Source organism: Callithrix jacchus, chromosome 11 (assembly GCF_049354715.1).
Source record: "Callithrix jacchus isolate 240 chromosome 11, calJac240_pri, whole genome shotgun sequence".
In the NCBI taxonomy this organism is placed as follows: domain Eukaryota; kingdom Metazoa; phylum Chordata; class Mammalia; order Primates; family Cebidae; genus Callithrix; species Callithrix jacchus.
In genome coordinates this window covers 58,077,323-58,093,497 of record NC_133512.1, presented here as the reverse complement: position 1 = coordinate 58,093,497, position 16,175 = coordinate 58,077,323, and the positions used below count along the sequence as shown (strand labels likewise).

At 41.3% G+C, this 16,175-nt stretch overlaps 1 protein-coding gene across 41 annotated transcripts in view; it reads right to left on the bottom strand.

Moving 5' to 3' along the window:
* The window catches only part of MTERF1 (mitochondrial transcription termination factor 1), a 560,591-nt gene that overhangs the window by 149,158 nt on the left and 395,258 nt on the right, over positions 1–16,175 (bottom strand). For 2 of the 41 annotated variants that reach the window (XR_013523990.1, XR_013523994.1), the window contains one exon: positions 6,037–6,175. The exons of the other annotated variants lie outside the window; for them this stretch is intronic. The gene's annotated coding sequence lies outside the window, so the exon portion shown is untranslated. Of the gene's footprint in view, positions 1–6,036; positions 6,176–16,175 lie in introns of those variants that run through there. 41 annotated transcript variants of the gene reach the window in all.

Sequence of the window (16,175 nt, the reverse complement as noted above, 5' to 3'; positions counted from 1 at the left end):
TTCACCACATAAACAGAACAAAAAACAAAAACCACATGATTATCTCAATTGATGAAGAGAAGGCATTTGACAAAATTCAACAGCCCTTTATGCTAAAAACCCTCAATAAACTCGGTATCGATGGAACGTATCTCAAAGTAATAAAAGCTATTTATGAGAAACCAACAGCCAATATCATACTTAATGGGCAAAAACTGGAAGCATTCCCTTTGAAATCTGGCACTAGACAAGGATGCTCTCCCTCACCACTCCTATTCAATATAGTACTGGAAGTTCTAGAAAGAGCAATCAGGCAAGAAAAAGAAATAAAGGGTATTCAAATAGGAAAGGTGGAAGCCAAATTGTCTCTATTTGCAGATGACATGATAGTATACCTAGAAGACCCCATTGCCTCAGCCCAAAAATTCCTGAAACTGATAAGCAACTTCAGCAAAGTCTCAGAATATAAAATCCATGTGCAAAAATCACAAGCCTTCCTCTACACCAATAACAGACTTAAAGAAAGCCAAATCAAGAACGAACTGCCATTCACAATTGCTACAACAACAATAAAATACTTTGAAATACAACTCACAAGAAATGTAGGGGACCTCTTTAAGGAAAACTACAAACCACTGCTCAACGAAATCAGAGAGGACACAAACAGATGGAGAAACATTCCATGTTCATGGTTAGGAAGAATTAATATCGTGAAAATGGCTATATTGCCCAAAGTAATTTACAGAATCAACGCTATCCCCATCAAGCTACCATTGACTTTCTTCACAGAACTGGAAAAAACCACCATGAACTTCATATGGAACCAAAAGAAAGCCCGCATAGCCAAGTCAATTCTAAGCAAAAAGAACACAGTGCGGGGCATCACACTACTGGATTTCAAACTATACTACAAGGCTACAGTAATCAAAACAGCATGGTACTGGTACCAAAACAGAGATATAGACCAATGGAACAAAACAGAGGCATTGGAGGCAACACAACATATCTACAACCATACAATCTTTGATAAACCTGACAAAAACAAGCAATGGGGAAAGGATTCCATGTTTAACAAATGGTGTTGGGAAAACTGGCTAGCCATGTGCAGAAAGCAGAAACTGGACCCCTTCCTGACACCTTACACTAAGATTAACTCCAGATGGATTAAAGACTTAAACATAAGACCTGGCACCATAAAAACCCTAGAAGGAAATCTAGGCAAAACTATCCAGGACATAGGAGTAGGCAAGGACTTCATGAACAAAACACCAAAAGCATTGGCAACAAAAGCCAAAAGAGACAAATGGGACCTAATCAAACTCCACAGCTTCTGCACAGCAAAAGAAACAGTCACTAGAGTGAATCGGCAACCAACAGAATGGAAAAAAATTTTTGCAGTTTACCCATCTGACAAAGGGCTGATATCCAGAATTTACAAAGAACTCAAACAGATTTACAGGAAAAAAACAAATAAGCCCATTCAAAATTGGTCAAAGGATATGAACAGACACTTTACAAAAGAAGACATATATGAGGCCAACAATCATATGAAAAAATGCTCGTCACTGGTCATCAGAGAGATGCAAATCAAAACCACATTGAGATACCATCTCACGCCAGTTAGAATGGCGATCATTAAAAACTCTGGAGACAACAGATGCTGGAGAGGATGTGGAGAAAAAGGAACACTTCTACACTGTTGGTGGGGGTGTAAAGTAGTTCAACCATTGTGGAAGACAGTGTGGCGATTCCTCAAGGCCTTAGAAATAGAAATTCCATATGATTGTTGGCCTCATATATGTCTTCTTTCGTAAAGTATCTGTTCATATCCTTTGCCCACTTTTGAATGGGCTTGTTTGTTTTATTCCTGTAAATCTGCTTGAGTTGTTTGTAAATTCTGGATATCAGCCCTTTGTCAGATGGGTAGACTGCGAAAATTTCTTCCCATTCTGTTGGTTGCCGATCCACTCTAGTGACTGTTTCTTTTGCCGTGCAGAAGCTGTGGAGTTTCATTAGGTCCCATTTGTCTATTTTGGCTTTTGTTGCCAATGCTCTTGGTGTTTTGTTCATGAAGTCCTTGCCTACTCCTATGTCCTGGATAGTTTTGCCTAGATTTCCTTCTAGGGTTTTTATGGTGCCAGGTCTTATGTTTAAGTCTTTAATCCATCTGGAGTTAATTTTAGTGTAAGGTGTCAGGAAGGGGTCCAGTTTCTGCTTTCTGCACATGGCTAGCCAGTTTTCCCAACACCATTTGTTAAACATGGAATCCTTGCCCCATTGCTTATTTTTGTCAGGTTTATCAAAGATTGTATAGTTGTATGTATGTTGTGTTGCCTCCGGTGCCTCTGTTTTGTTCCATTGGTCTATATCTCTGTTTTGGTACCAGTACCATGCTGTTTTGATTACTGTAGCCTTGTAGTATAGTTTGAAATCCGGTAGTGTGATGCCCCCCGCTGTGTTCTTTTTGCTTAGAATTGACTTGGCTATGCGGGCTCTCTTTTGGTTCCATATGACAATCATATGAAAAAATGCTCATCGTCACTGGTCATCAGAGAGATGCAAATCAAAACCACATTGAGATACCATCTCACGCCAGTTAGAATGGCGATCATTAAAAAATCTGGAGACAACAGATGCTGGAGAGGATGTGGAGAAAAAGGAACACTTTTACACTGTTGGTGGGAGTGTAAATTAGTTCAACCATTGTGGAAGACAGTGTGGCGATTCCTCAAGGCCTTAGAAATAGAAATTCCATTTGACCCAGCAATCCCATTACTGGGTATATATCCAAAAGACTATAAATCGTTCTACTATAAGGACACATGTACACGAATGTTCATTGCAGCACTGTTTACAATAGCAAAGACCTGGAATCAACCCAAATGCCCATTGATAATAGACTGGATTGGAAAAATGTGGCACATATACACCATGGAATATTATGCAGCAATCAGAAATGATGAGTTCGTGTCGTTTGTAGGGACATGGATGAATCTGGAAAACATCATCCTCAGCAAACTGACACAAGAACAGAAAATGAAACACCGCATATTCTCACTCATAGGTGGGTGATGAAAAATGAGAACACATGGACACAGAAAGGGGAGTACTAAACACTGGGGTCTATTGGGGGGGAAATGGGGAGGGCCAGTGGGAGGGGGAGGTGGGGAGGGATAGCCTGGGGAGAAATGCCAAATGTGGGTGAAGGGGAGAAGAAAAGCAAAGCACACTGCCATGTGTGTACCTACGCAACTGTCTTGCATGCTCTGCTCATGTACCCCAAAACCTATAATCCAAAAAAAATTAAAAAAAAAAAAAAGAAAAAGAAATTCTATTTGACCCAGCAATCCCATTACTGGGTATATATCCAAAGGACTATAAATCGTTCTACTATAAGGACACATGTACACGAATGTTCATTGCAGCACTGTTTACAATAGCAAAGACCTGGAATCAACCCAAATGCCCATTGATGATAGACTGGATTGGGAAAATGTGGCACATATACACCATGGAATATTATGCAGCAATCAGAAATGATGAGTTCGTGTCGTTTGTAGGGACATGGATGAATCTGGAGAACATCATCCTCAGCAAACTGACACAAGAACAGAATATGAAACACTGAATATTCTCACTCATAGGTGGGTGATGAAAAATGAGAACACATGGACACAGGGAGGGGAGTACTAAACACTGGGGTCTATTGGGGGGAAAAGGGGAGGGCCAGTGGGAGGGGGAGGTGGGGAGGGATAGCCTGGAGAGAAATGCCAAATGTGGGTGAAGGGGAGAAAGGAAGCAAAACACACTGCCATGTGTGTACATGGCAACTGTCTTGCATGTTCTGCACATGTACCCCAAAACCTAAAATGCAATAAAAAATTTAAAAAAATAAAAATAAAGAAAAATAATAAAACATATGAATGACAAGAAAAAATGAACTTAGTCTTGAAGTCTACAAACCTAGAAATTATCTTCTATTATCAGAACACTATTCATGAGAAGTTTAATAAGCATTTTATGAAAAGCATTTAACAAGCATGCCCAAGGTTTAATTGATGCAAAAAATTTATTATATTTAATTATATACTCCTATCTGCATCCACAGACCTAACTTAAAAAACACTAGCATCTCTAAGCCAGAGAAAGAACCAATCTAATGAATAGGTATTTTCTACAGGGACTGATGCAAGGTTGAGCAAACTTTAAAGAAATACACACTATGGATCTAGAGATCTGGTCTTCCACCCCTCAGGGTCATTGAGAGGAATGGCACCTCTCAACAATTAAACATGCATGCAGATTCTGGCCCTCTAGTCTCTATATGCAATACGTATGTGCCATGCCAGTGTGTGGGTTACAAGGACACTCCTATTGTGAAAGGCTAGAAATCGAGCTGGCATGTGACAAAACAGTGGTGGGAGAGACGGATTGGGGCCCATATGACTTGCAGTGCCTGGGAAAGGTAAGAACTAAAAAAACAAAGGAAACTTAAGTTAATCTGGGGCAGTGGCTTCCAACCTTTTTCAGGTGCCAAAAATGCCTATTGGTCTGTTATATTCTAACAAACAAACTAGCATCTGTCTTAGTAGTAGAAAATATGACTTACATAGATAAACGTTAGTGTACATATAAATATACCTGTGTGTAAGTACATATACACAATGTGAAATTATTGTTACATGTCTACCAAAACAAGCTGCAAGCTAAATGCAAGGGGCTGCTCCTCAGTTTTCCTATTAAAATTTCTCAGCTTGGTCATTTTGTCATCTGCTGCTATTCAAAACCAGGCAAGTGGTTACAATTTCCAGTGGCTTGAGAAATAATTTTTGAGAGAAAAACATAAAATGAAGGAGATCATTCATTAACTTACATTTTTCTGAGAATTGTAAAAAGATGACTATAATTGTATTTTAGGGGAAACTAGCTTGGTCCATCCTAAAAAACACTCATAATTGTTAAGATGCTTACACTGCAAATAACTAAAGTGGACAAAGATTTTTGCTGCTTAAAAATACCAAATGAAAGAGAGACTTCATTTGGAGCAATGTGATTTTCTAAAAACTATGAGGAAGTTGCAATAAACAACAGCAAACAGTTTTAGCTAACACAGCTAAAACAAAAAACAAATGAAGAAATTTTAACATAAGAGTGTCTGTTAGCAGCAAAGGCTGAGATGAAATAAAGATTCACAAAGTATCTGGAACAAAAAACCATGAGGCCCAAAGTATTCTTTCTCTTACGCTTTTCCTCTGCATATCTGACACCCTCCTCCACTTCTTCTGTCTCTCCCTCCCCTTCCCTAAACTAGTTACTTCTGCTTCTCCATCCATAAAGCAGTTATATGTGGTTAAATTTACATCTCCCATGGTAACCAGATAGATTCTGTTGTTTGCTACAAGGGGAAATATATGCCTAGTTCACTACATTCAAACTGTAATCATTTCTGAACTCTTTACTTTGGGACTACTCTCCATTGTATCTTTAAGAAACAATAGAGAATGAACATTATCGACTCAATAATGATCAAATCCTTAATCCTTTGTGCAAAGAACTTTTACTTAAAAATGCTTCATTGATGCATGTTTTAGCTTATGAAAGTGGCAGCAGGAACAGGCTGAGGTCCTATTCTTATGCATCTGCATGATCAGATGCAGAATTCAGCTCTGCAAGCAACTAGAATTCCAGATTGCCTTACAGGGTACCTGAGGGAAACTTCTGCCCTCCCTACAGTGATGGTAAATACACAGAACAGCAGCTCATAGCCCCCAGCATGCCGTAATACAGGGCTCCACACACTTGGACTTTCCTATCAACAGGCAAAGAGCTACTATGTCCTCAGGACAGGACTATGAAGGGAGGGTGAGTGATGTCTAATGCCTGGAGGAGGAAACCAGGCAGCCTTAGAGCTGGCTCAGCCTGTGTACCGCCGCATGGAGGATTACATTGCTTCTGGGGCTTCAGAATTGTCCATATTTACAAAGAATCTGAAGTGAAAGAGTGACCTGATGTTGAACACTATAATCCATGCAGTTGGCACTGTTACATCTAACTTACCTGTGCATGCTGAGCTGCCTAAGCAGATTAGGTAGCCGTCATGCACCACAGATGAAGAAAAGTCTAGACATCTGTGAGACACATGATTTTTCAGTGCTTCTAAAGGGGATCATCATGATTTGCTGGAGGTTTATTTTGCCTGGAGGAGAAGGTGGTAAAAAAGATAGTTGCAGTGTGACAATTAACAAATGGCAATTTTGAGCAGAGGAGAAATAACTCAAATTATCATATTTAAGGCATATGTCAGGTGATTCTTGACTAGATTAGGTGGTCAAAGAAGCAGATGCTACATGGACCATTTTGAGTTTTCCCTCTTGGATACCAGTGAGTCAGGATCCAGATTCCATTTCTTTTTTTTTTTTTTTTGAGACGGAGTTTCGCTCTTGTTACCCAGGCTGGAGTGCAATGACATAATCTCGGCTCATCACAACCTTCACCTCCTGGGTTCAGGCAATTCTCCTGCCTCAGCCTCCAGAGTAGCTGGGATTACAGGCACGTACCACTATGCCCAGCTAATTTTTTGTATTTTTTTTAGTAGAGACGGGGTTTCACCAGATTCCATTTCTAATTGAAGAGCCTCTGCACATTAGCCTTATGCCCATGCACAGAGAGGTATGATGTAACAGGCAAGAGAATCCCACCTAAGAACATTTTCACATTAGCCTGCCATATGCCTGAAATTCCTGCATATCTCTCTTCCTTTGCAGTAATGCCTCTTAAACTACCTGTTCTTTCCATTCCCACTGCCATCACCCCCATCGTCATTTGCCCTGGCTATTGCAACTGCTTCTCAACTAAAGTCTCTGCTTCCAGTCTTCCCTGCATAAGGAATCCATCCCATGACATGCTGCCAGAGGTGCCTCTCCAAACACGCTTCTGATGTGTAACACCCCTGCTCAAGAACCATCATCTCCCTGTGGCCTGTGAAGTGCCAGGCTAAGCTCAAAATCCTCTGGCTGGTGTTAAAGACCACTGTCAATGTGAAAATAATTTAAACTTAAAATATTTTCCCTCATTGCTCCCCTCTGCTTAGACATACATTCCAAACAAAGTGTACTATCCTGTTTCTGGGATACATTCTACACCAGTTATTATAAATATCTTTGTTTCTGTTGTTTCTGAGACCTGGAATTCTATTCTTCCAAACTTCTCCTCACCCCTTCTTACCCTCAAACTTCTCTGCCTATCGAACACCCATTTATTCTTTAAGGCCAATCTCAAATGCCACTTCCTGAGGACCAGTAATATGATAACATATGTTGTCCCCTTTGTAATCTATTAAAAATGTGACAGATACAAGGATGTAAAAAGATACTTGCAAATACTTTAGGAAGTTGTATTAGTTTGCTGAGGCTGACTTAGCAAAGTACTACAAAGTGAGTGGCTAAGATAACAAATATTTAGGGGGCTGGACTCAAGATGGCGCTGTGAGAACAACCCAGGATTGGAGCTTGTGTTGTGTCCGCAGAGAGGTGAGTCTGAGCTGCATTTCCAGATTGATCTTTCTTGCCCATGGAACGGGGAAATTCCCAAGTGAAGAGGAGACGCAGGATGCCAGGCAGAACCTCTGCCTGGCGAAGCCGGCAGCCGGGGTGGTGGCGGCCGGCCCTGCCCAGCGCTCCCCACAGGGCGCACTTGTCCGGGTGCCCTGTTGAACCGGCAACCGGAGACGTGAGAGGGCTGAACTTGAGACTGAGCTAGACTTGGACAGTGGGCCAGCCCAGGGGATTGCAGAGACAGAGCATTAGGGGTGGCCTAGTGGGACGAACAAAACCGCGAATTCAAACAAGCCCCGTGCAGATGGCCCGAGACGCTCTGTGGGGGAGGGGCGTCCACCATTACCGAGGCAACCCGCCCCAACTGAGATACACGCCCATTGCTGACGCAGCCTGCCGTTGCCGAGGCAACCCGCTACAACAGAGAGACTCTGCCGGAGGGCGTGGCGGAGAACACAGCAGAACAGTGGAACCAGGGCGAGCCTCACGACAGCAGGGCGGAGCCTCGGCAGGCAAACAGTGGCTAGTCTGCATCCTAGCTGGGCAGGACCTCAACGGACATCCAAAAATAAAGCCCAAACCCCTCAACACAGAGCATTTGAGAAAAAAAACAGGGTTTTTTTTAATGAGCTCTGTTGCAGCAGAATCAAACATAGCAGCCTAACAGCACTGAATGAACAACAGAGCTCACAGCTCAGCAATTAAGCCCCTATAAAGTACAAACTGTCTCCTCAAGCAGCTCCCTGACCCCTCTATATCCAAAAGACTGACATTAGGCAGGCATCATCCTGGGACAAAGATAGCAGAAAAAGAAACTGGTAGCATCCCTCGCTGTGCCACAGCAGCTAGAGGTGCACCCCAGACAAGCAGGGTCTGGAGCATACCTCAGCAGTCATACAGCAAAGGGGCTAGACTGGTAGAAGGAAAACCAAGCAACAGAAATACTTCATCATCAACATTCTGGGTGTCCACTCAGAGACCCAATCGAAAAGTCAGCAACTACGCAGACGACCAGCGGACAAATCCTCAAAAATAGGAAGAAACCAGCGCAAAAAGGAGGAAAACACCCGAAACCAGAACATCTCGCCTCCTAGAAAGGACCAAAACTCCTCCCCAACAAGGGAACAAAGCTGGACGGAGAATGACCGTGACGAAATGACGGAATTAGACTTCAGAAGATGGATAATGAGAAACTTTTGTGAGCTAAAAGATCATGTATTAAATCAATGCAAAGAAACTAAGAACCTTGAAAAAAGATTTGAAAAAAGATTCGAGGAAATGATAACAAGAATGGATAACTTAGAGAGGAATATGAATGAATTAAAGGAGCTGAAAAACACAATACGAGAACTTCGCGAAGCATGCACAAGTTTCAATAGCCGAATCGACCAAGCAGAAGAAAGAATATCTGAAGTCGAAGACCAACTCAATGAAATAAAACGAGAAACCAAGATTAGAGAAAAAAGTGCAAAAAGGAATGAACAAAGTCTCCAAGAAATGTGGGACTATGTAAAAAGACCTAACCTACGTTTGATAGGTGTACCAGAAGGGGACGAAGAGAATGAATCCAAGCTGGAAAATACTCTTCAGGACATCATCCAGGAAAACTTCCCCCACCTAGCAAGACAGGCCAACACTCAATTGCAGGAAATACAGAGAACACCACAAAGATATTCCACAAGAAGAGCAACCCCAAGGCACATAATCGTTAGATTCAACAGGGTTGAAATAAAGGAGAGAATACTAAGGGCAGCCAGAGAGAAAGGTCGGGTCACCCACAAAGGGAAGCCCATCAGACTCACAGCAGATCTCTCAGCAGAAACACTACAAGCCAGAAGAGAGTGGGGGCCAATATTCAACATTCTTAAAGAAAAGAACTTTCAACCCAGAATTTCATATCCAGCCAAACTGAGCTTCAGAAGTGAAGGAAAAATAAAATCCTTTGCGAACAAGCAAGTACTCAGAGATTTTGTCACCACCAGGCCTGCTTTACAAGAGCTACTGAAAGAGGCACTACACAAAGAAAGGATCAACCAGTACCAGCCATTCCAAAATCACACTGAATGCTAAACAGCATCAACATAATGAAGAATCTACAACAACTAACAGGCAAAACAGCCAGCTAGCATCAAAATGGCAGTATCAAATTCACACATAACAATATTAACCCTAAATGTAAATGGACTAAATGCACCAATCAAAAGACACAGACTGGCAAATTGGATAAAAATCCAAAACCCAGCAGTGTGCTGTATACAGGAAACCCATCTCACATGCAAGGATACACAAAGGCTCAAAATAAAGGGATGGAGGAAGATTTACCAAGCAAACGGAAAGCAAAGAAAAGCAGGAGTTGCAATTCTCATCTCTGATAAGATAGACTTTAAAGCAACAAAGATCAAAAGAGACAAAGAAGGCCATTACATAATGGTAAAAGGATCGATACAACAAGAAGAGCTAACGATCCTAAACATATATGGACCCAATGCAGGAGCACCCAGATACATAAGGCAAGTTCTTAACGACTTACAAAAGGACTTAGACTCCCACACAATAATAGTGGGAGACTTTAACACTCCACTGTCAATACTAGACAGATCAACCAGACAGAAAATCAACAAGGATATCCAGGGCTTGAACTCAGACCTGGAACAAGCAAACATGATAGACATTTACAGAACTCTCCACCCCAAATCCACAGAATACACATTCTTCTCAGCACCACATCACACCTACTCTAAAATTGACCACATAATTGGAAGTAAAGCACTGCTCGACAAATGAAAAACAACTGAAATCATTACAAACAGCCTCTCAGACCATAGTGCAATCAAGTTAGAACTCAGAATTCAGAAACCAACCCAGAACCGCACAGCTTCATGGAAACTGAACAACTGGCTCTTGAATGTTGACTGGGTAAACAATGAAATGAAGGCAGAAATAAAGTTCTTCGAAACCAATGAGAACGAAGACACAATGTGCCAGAACCTCTGGGACACATTTAAAGCAGTCTCTAGAGGAAAGTATATAGCAATAAGTGCCCATATGAGGAGAATGGAGAGACCCAAAATTGACACTGTATCGTCAAAATTGAAAGAGCTAGAGGAGCAAGATCAAAAAAACTCAAAACCCAGCAGAAGACAAGAAATAACTAAGATCAGAGCTGAGCTGAAGGAGATTGAGACACGAAAAACCCTTCAAAAAATCAATAAATCCAAGAGCTGCTTTTTGAAAAGATCAACAAAATAGACAGACCACTAGCCAGATTGATTAAAAATAAAAGAGAGAACAACAAAATAGATGCAATAAAAAATGATAAAGGGGAAATCACCACAGATTCCATAGAAATTCAGACCATCATCAGAGAATATTACAAACAACTCTATGCACATAAACTAGTAAACCTGGAAGAAATGAATAAATTCCTGGACTCCTGTGTCCTCCCAAACCTAAACCAGGAGGAAGCTGAAACTATGAATAGACCAATAACAAGGTCAGAAGTTGAGGCAGCAATTAAGAGCCTACCACACAAAAAAAGCCCAGGTCCAGACGGGTTCACAGCCGAATTCTACCAGACACACAAGGAGGAGCTGGTACCATTCCTTCTAAAACTATTTCAAACAATCCAAAAAGAGGGGATCCTTCCCAAATCATTTTATGAGACCAACATCATTCTGATACCAAAACCCGGCAGAGACCCAACGAGAAAAGAAAACTTCAGGCCAATATCCATGATGAACATAGATGTAAAAATCTTCAATAAAATATTGGCAAGCCGATTGCAACAGCAAATCAAAAAACTTATTCATCATGATCAAGTAGGATTCATCCCGGGGATGCAAGGCTGGTTCAACATACGCAAGTCTATCAACGTAATTCACCACATAAACAGAACCAAAAACAAAAACCACATGATTATCTCAATTGACGCAGAGAAGGCATGTGACAAAATTCAACAGCCCTTTATGCTAAAAACCCTCAAGAAACTCGGTATCGATGGAACGTATCTCAAAGTAATAAAAGCTATTTACGACAAACCAACAGCCAATCTCATACTGAATGGGCAAAAACTGGAAGCATTCCCTTTGAAATCTGGCATTAGACAAGGATGCCCTCTTTCACCACTCCTATTCAATATAGTACTGGAAGTTCTAGCCAGAGCAATCAGGCAAGGAAAAGAAATAAAGGGTATTCAAATAGGAAAGGTGGAAGCCAAATTGTTTCTATTTGCAGACGACATGGTAGAATACCTAGAAGACCCCATTGCCTCAGCCCAAAAACTCCTGAAACTGATAAGCAACTTCAGCAAAGTCTCAGGATATAAAATCAATGTGCAAAAATCACAAGCATTCGTCTACACCAATAACAGACTTAAAGAAAGCCAAATCAAGAATGAACTGCCATTCGCAATTGCTACAAAAAGAATAAAATACCTTGGAATACAACTCACAAGGAATGTAAGGGACCTCTTCAAGGAGAACTACAAACCACTGCTCAACGAAATCAGAGAGGACACAAACAGATGGAGAAACATTCCATGTTCATGGTTAGGAAGAATTAATATCGTGAAAATGGCTATACTGCCCAAAGTAATTTACAGAATCAACGCTATCCCCATCAAGCTACCATTGACTTTCTTCACAGAACTGGAAAAAACCACCATGAACTTCATATGGAACCAAAAGAGAGCCCGCATAGCCAAGTCAATTCTAAGCAAAAAGAACACAGCGGGGGGCATCACACTACCGGATTTCAAACTATACTACAAGGCTACAGTAATCAAAACAGCATGGTACTGGTACCAAAACAGAGATATAGACCAATGGAACAAAACAGAGGCACCGGAGGCAACACAACATACATACAACTATACAATCTTTGATAAACCTGACAAAAACAAGCAATGGGGAAAGGATTCCATGTTTAACAAATGGTGTTGGGAAAACTGGCTAGCCGTGTGCAGAAAGCAGAAACTGGACCCCTTCCTGACACCTTACACTAAAATTAACTCCAGATGGATTAAAGACTTAAACATAAGACCTGGCACCATAAAAACCCTAGAAGGAAATCTAGGCAAAACTATCCAGGACATAGGAGTAGGCAAGGACTTCATGAACAAAACACCAAAAGCATTGGCAACAAAAGCCAAAAGAGACAAATGGGACCTAATCAAACTCCACAGCTTCTGCACGGCAAAAGAAACAGTCACTAGAGTGGATTGGCAACCAACAGAATGGGAAGAAATTTTCGCAGTCTACCCATCTGACAAAGGGCTGATATCCAGAATTTACAAAGAACTCAAACAGATTTACAGGAAAAAAACAAACAAGCCCATTCAAAAGTGGGCAAAGGATATGAACAGATACTTTACGAAAGAAGACATATATGAGGCCAACAATCATATGAAAAAATGCTCATCATCACTGGTCATCAGAGAGATGCAAATCAAAACCACATTGAGATACCATCTCACGCCAGTTAGAATGGCGATCATTAAAAAATCTGGAGACAACAGATGCTAGAGAGGATGTGGAGAAAAAGGAACACTTCTACACTGTTGGTGGGAGTGTAAATTAGTTCAACCATTGTGGAAGACAGTGTGGCGATTCCTCAAGGCCTTAGAAATAGAAATTCCATTTGACCCAGCAATCCCATTACTGGGTATATATCCAAAAGACTATAAATCGTTCTACTATAAGGACACATGTACACGAATGTTCATTGCAGCACTGTTTACAATAGCAAAGACCTGGAATCAACCCAAATGCCCATTGATAATAGACTGGATTGGAAAAATGTGGCACATATACACCATGGAATATTATGCAGCAATCAGAAATGATGAGTTTGTGTCGTTTGTAGGGACATGGATGAATCTGGAGAACATCATCCTCAGCAAACTGACACAAGAACAGAAAATGAAACACCGCATATTCTCACTAATAGGTGGGTGATGAAAAGTGAGAACACATGGACACAGAAAGGGGAGTACTAAACACTGGGGTCTATTGGGGGGAAAAGGGGAGGGCCAGTGGGAGGGGGATGTGGGGAGGGATAGCCTGGGGAGAAATGCCAAATGTGGGTGAAGGGGAGAAGAAAAGCAAAGCACACTGCCATGTGTGTACCTACGCAACTGTCTTGCATGCTCTGCTCATGTACCCCAAAACCTAAAATCCAATAAAAAATTAAAAAAAAAAAACAAAAAACAAATATTTATTGTCTCACAGTTCTGGAGGCTGTAAGTCTGAGATCAAGGTGTTGTCAGGGCCACACTGCCTCCGAAGGAACTAAGGAAGGTCTGTTTTAGGCCTATTGCCTGGCATGTAGTAAGTCTATAACTCCAATCTTCACAGGTGTTCTCTCTGTGTGTATGTCTGTCTGTGTCCAACTTTTCTCCTTTTTTAAAAAATACCAGTCATATTAGATTAGGGTCCTCCCCAACTGACCTTATTTTAAATACTGCAGTGTTTACAACGGTACCTATCTATGGCTATGAGTGAAAAATGGGATTTGTACTCTAAGTCTGTTTGATTACCTCTCTAACAACCCTATCCCTATATAAAGGTCACATGTGGAGTTACTTGGGGCTAGATTCCAATATATTTTTGTGGGGAGACACAATCAAACCCATAACAAAAGTTAATGAATGATGCAACTTTATTATTTTGGCTGAAAGAAAGATCCTATAATCAAAGTCTGGTGTCAGGAGATGCATTGACGTTCTTGGTCTTCCTTATAATAGCTTTTCAATGGCTTATTCTCTTATAGTGTTCTTTTCTATCACAGAATACTGACTTTGTCTTCTCGAATCTGCACGTGGACAAGAAAATTAATACTTTGTATCTCTAGACATGGTAAGCATATCGATGGAGCTGCAGAAAGTCTATAGCATCTCTTGATACCAGACTTTGATTATACTTAATGACACTCAAAAAACAGTATCACATCCTGGTGGCCCGGGGTGACAGGCCTCAACCTGGCTACACATTAGAATCAAATACAAATGGTCTCCCTTCTACCTGCCCCAAATGTTGATTTAATTAATCTGGGATGGAGCCAAGTTTTAGATGAAGTAATGGAATAGAACCACTGATCTAAGCCCCAGATGCTATAGTAAGAGAGTTCTGAATACTACAGTATTTACAGCAGTACCTATCTATGTCTATGAATGAAAAATGGAATTTGTATTCTAAGTCTGTACTATTATACAGAATACCTGAGAGTGGGTAAATAATAAATATAAATTTATTTCTCAAAGTTCTAGAGGCTGATAATATCATGATCAAGGGACCAGCAGGTTTATTATATGGTAAGGTTCTAGTCTCTGCTTCCAAGACTATACCTTAATCATTCATCCTCCAGAGGGGAGGAATGCTGTTTTCATGTGGCAGGAAGTAGAAGGGAAAAAAGGAATGAACTACCTCCATCAAGTCCTTTTTATAAGAGCATCTAATCCCATTCATGAAAGCAGAGCGCTGATGAGTCAGTCACCTACCAAAGGTGATACCTCCCAACACCATTGCATTAGGGATTAAGTTTGAACATGAATTTTGAAGATGAGAACATTCAAATCATATCATGGTATCACTCACCCCCTCAAATTCATGTCCTCACATACAAAATACATTCGTTCCATCCCACTGGCCTTAAAAAGTCTTATCCCAGCATCAACTTTAAAGTCTAAATCCAAAGTCTCATTCAAATATATGGGTGACACTCAAGATACGATTCATCCTGGGGTGAATTTCCCTCCAGATGTGAGTCTGTGAAATCAAACAAGTTATGTGCTTCCAAAATACAGTGGTGAGACAGATTTAGATAAACATTCCCATTCCAAAAAAGAGAAAGAAGAAAGAAGTAACACGTCTCAAATAATTCTAAAGCTGAACAGAACAAACAACATTATATCTTAAGGCTGGAGAACAATCTTCTTTGATTTCATATACTGCCTTCTGGATACACTGGGTAGGGTTGAGCCTCCAAGGCTCCAGGTGACCCTGTGCTCATGGCTTTGCTGGGTACAGACCATGATGCAGCTCTCATGGATTAGAGTCAAGTGTCTGCTTGAGTCAAGAGCCAAGCTAGTGTTGACTCTTTCCTAAGCTAGTGTTGCATGCTATGGCTCTACAGGTCTGGAGTCTTGAGGGCAGTCCTATCCCTGTAGCTCCACTAAGCACTGACTTAATAGGGGCTCTCAGTAGTGGCTCCACCTCTGTGGCAAGTCTCTGCTTGGGCCACAAAGCTATCCAAAACATCCTTTAAAATATAGGTGGAGGTAGCCATGTTTCCACGACTGTTGCACTCTTCATGTCTGCAGGGTCAGCTCCATGTGGATCCCACCAAGGCTCACCCCTTATGTCCTCTGGAGTGGTGGTCTGAGTTGAACCTGGGCCCACCTGAGCTTGGGTTGTTGAAGAGTGCATTGGCAGAATGTGGGGCACAGAGACTTAAGGCAGCCCTGGGCAGTGAGCCCTGAGGTCCCAAAGGCTCCTTGAGTCCCTCCGTTGAAACTGTTCCACCCTCAATTCCCTGGCACTATGGACCTGCCACGAGCATGGCAGCCTCAAAGAACTCTGAAGTGCCTTCAGGGTCATTCTCCCACAGCACCTGGGTCCTTTCTCTCCATGCTTTTACCTCCTTATC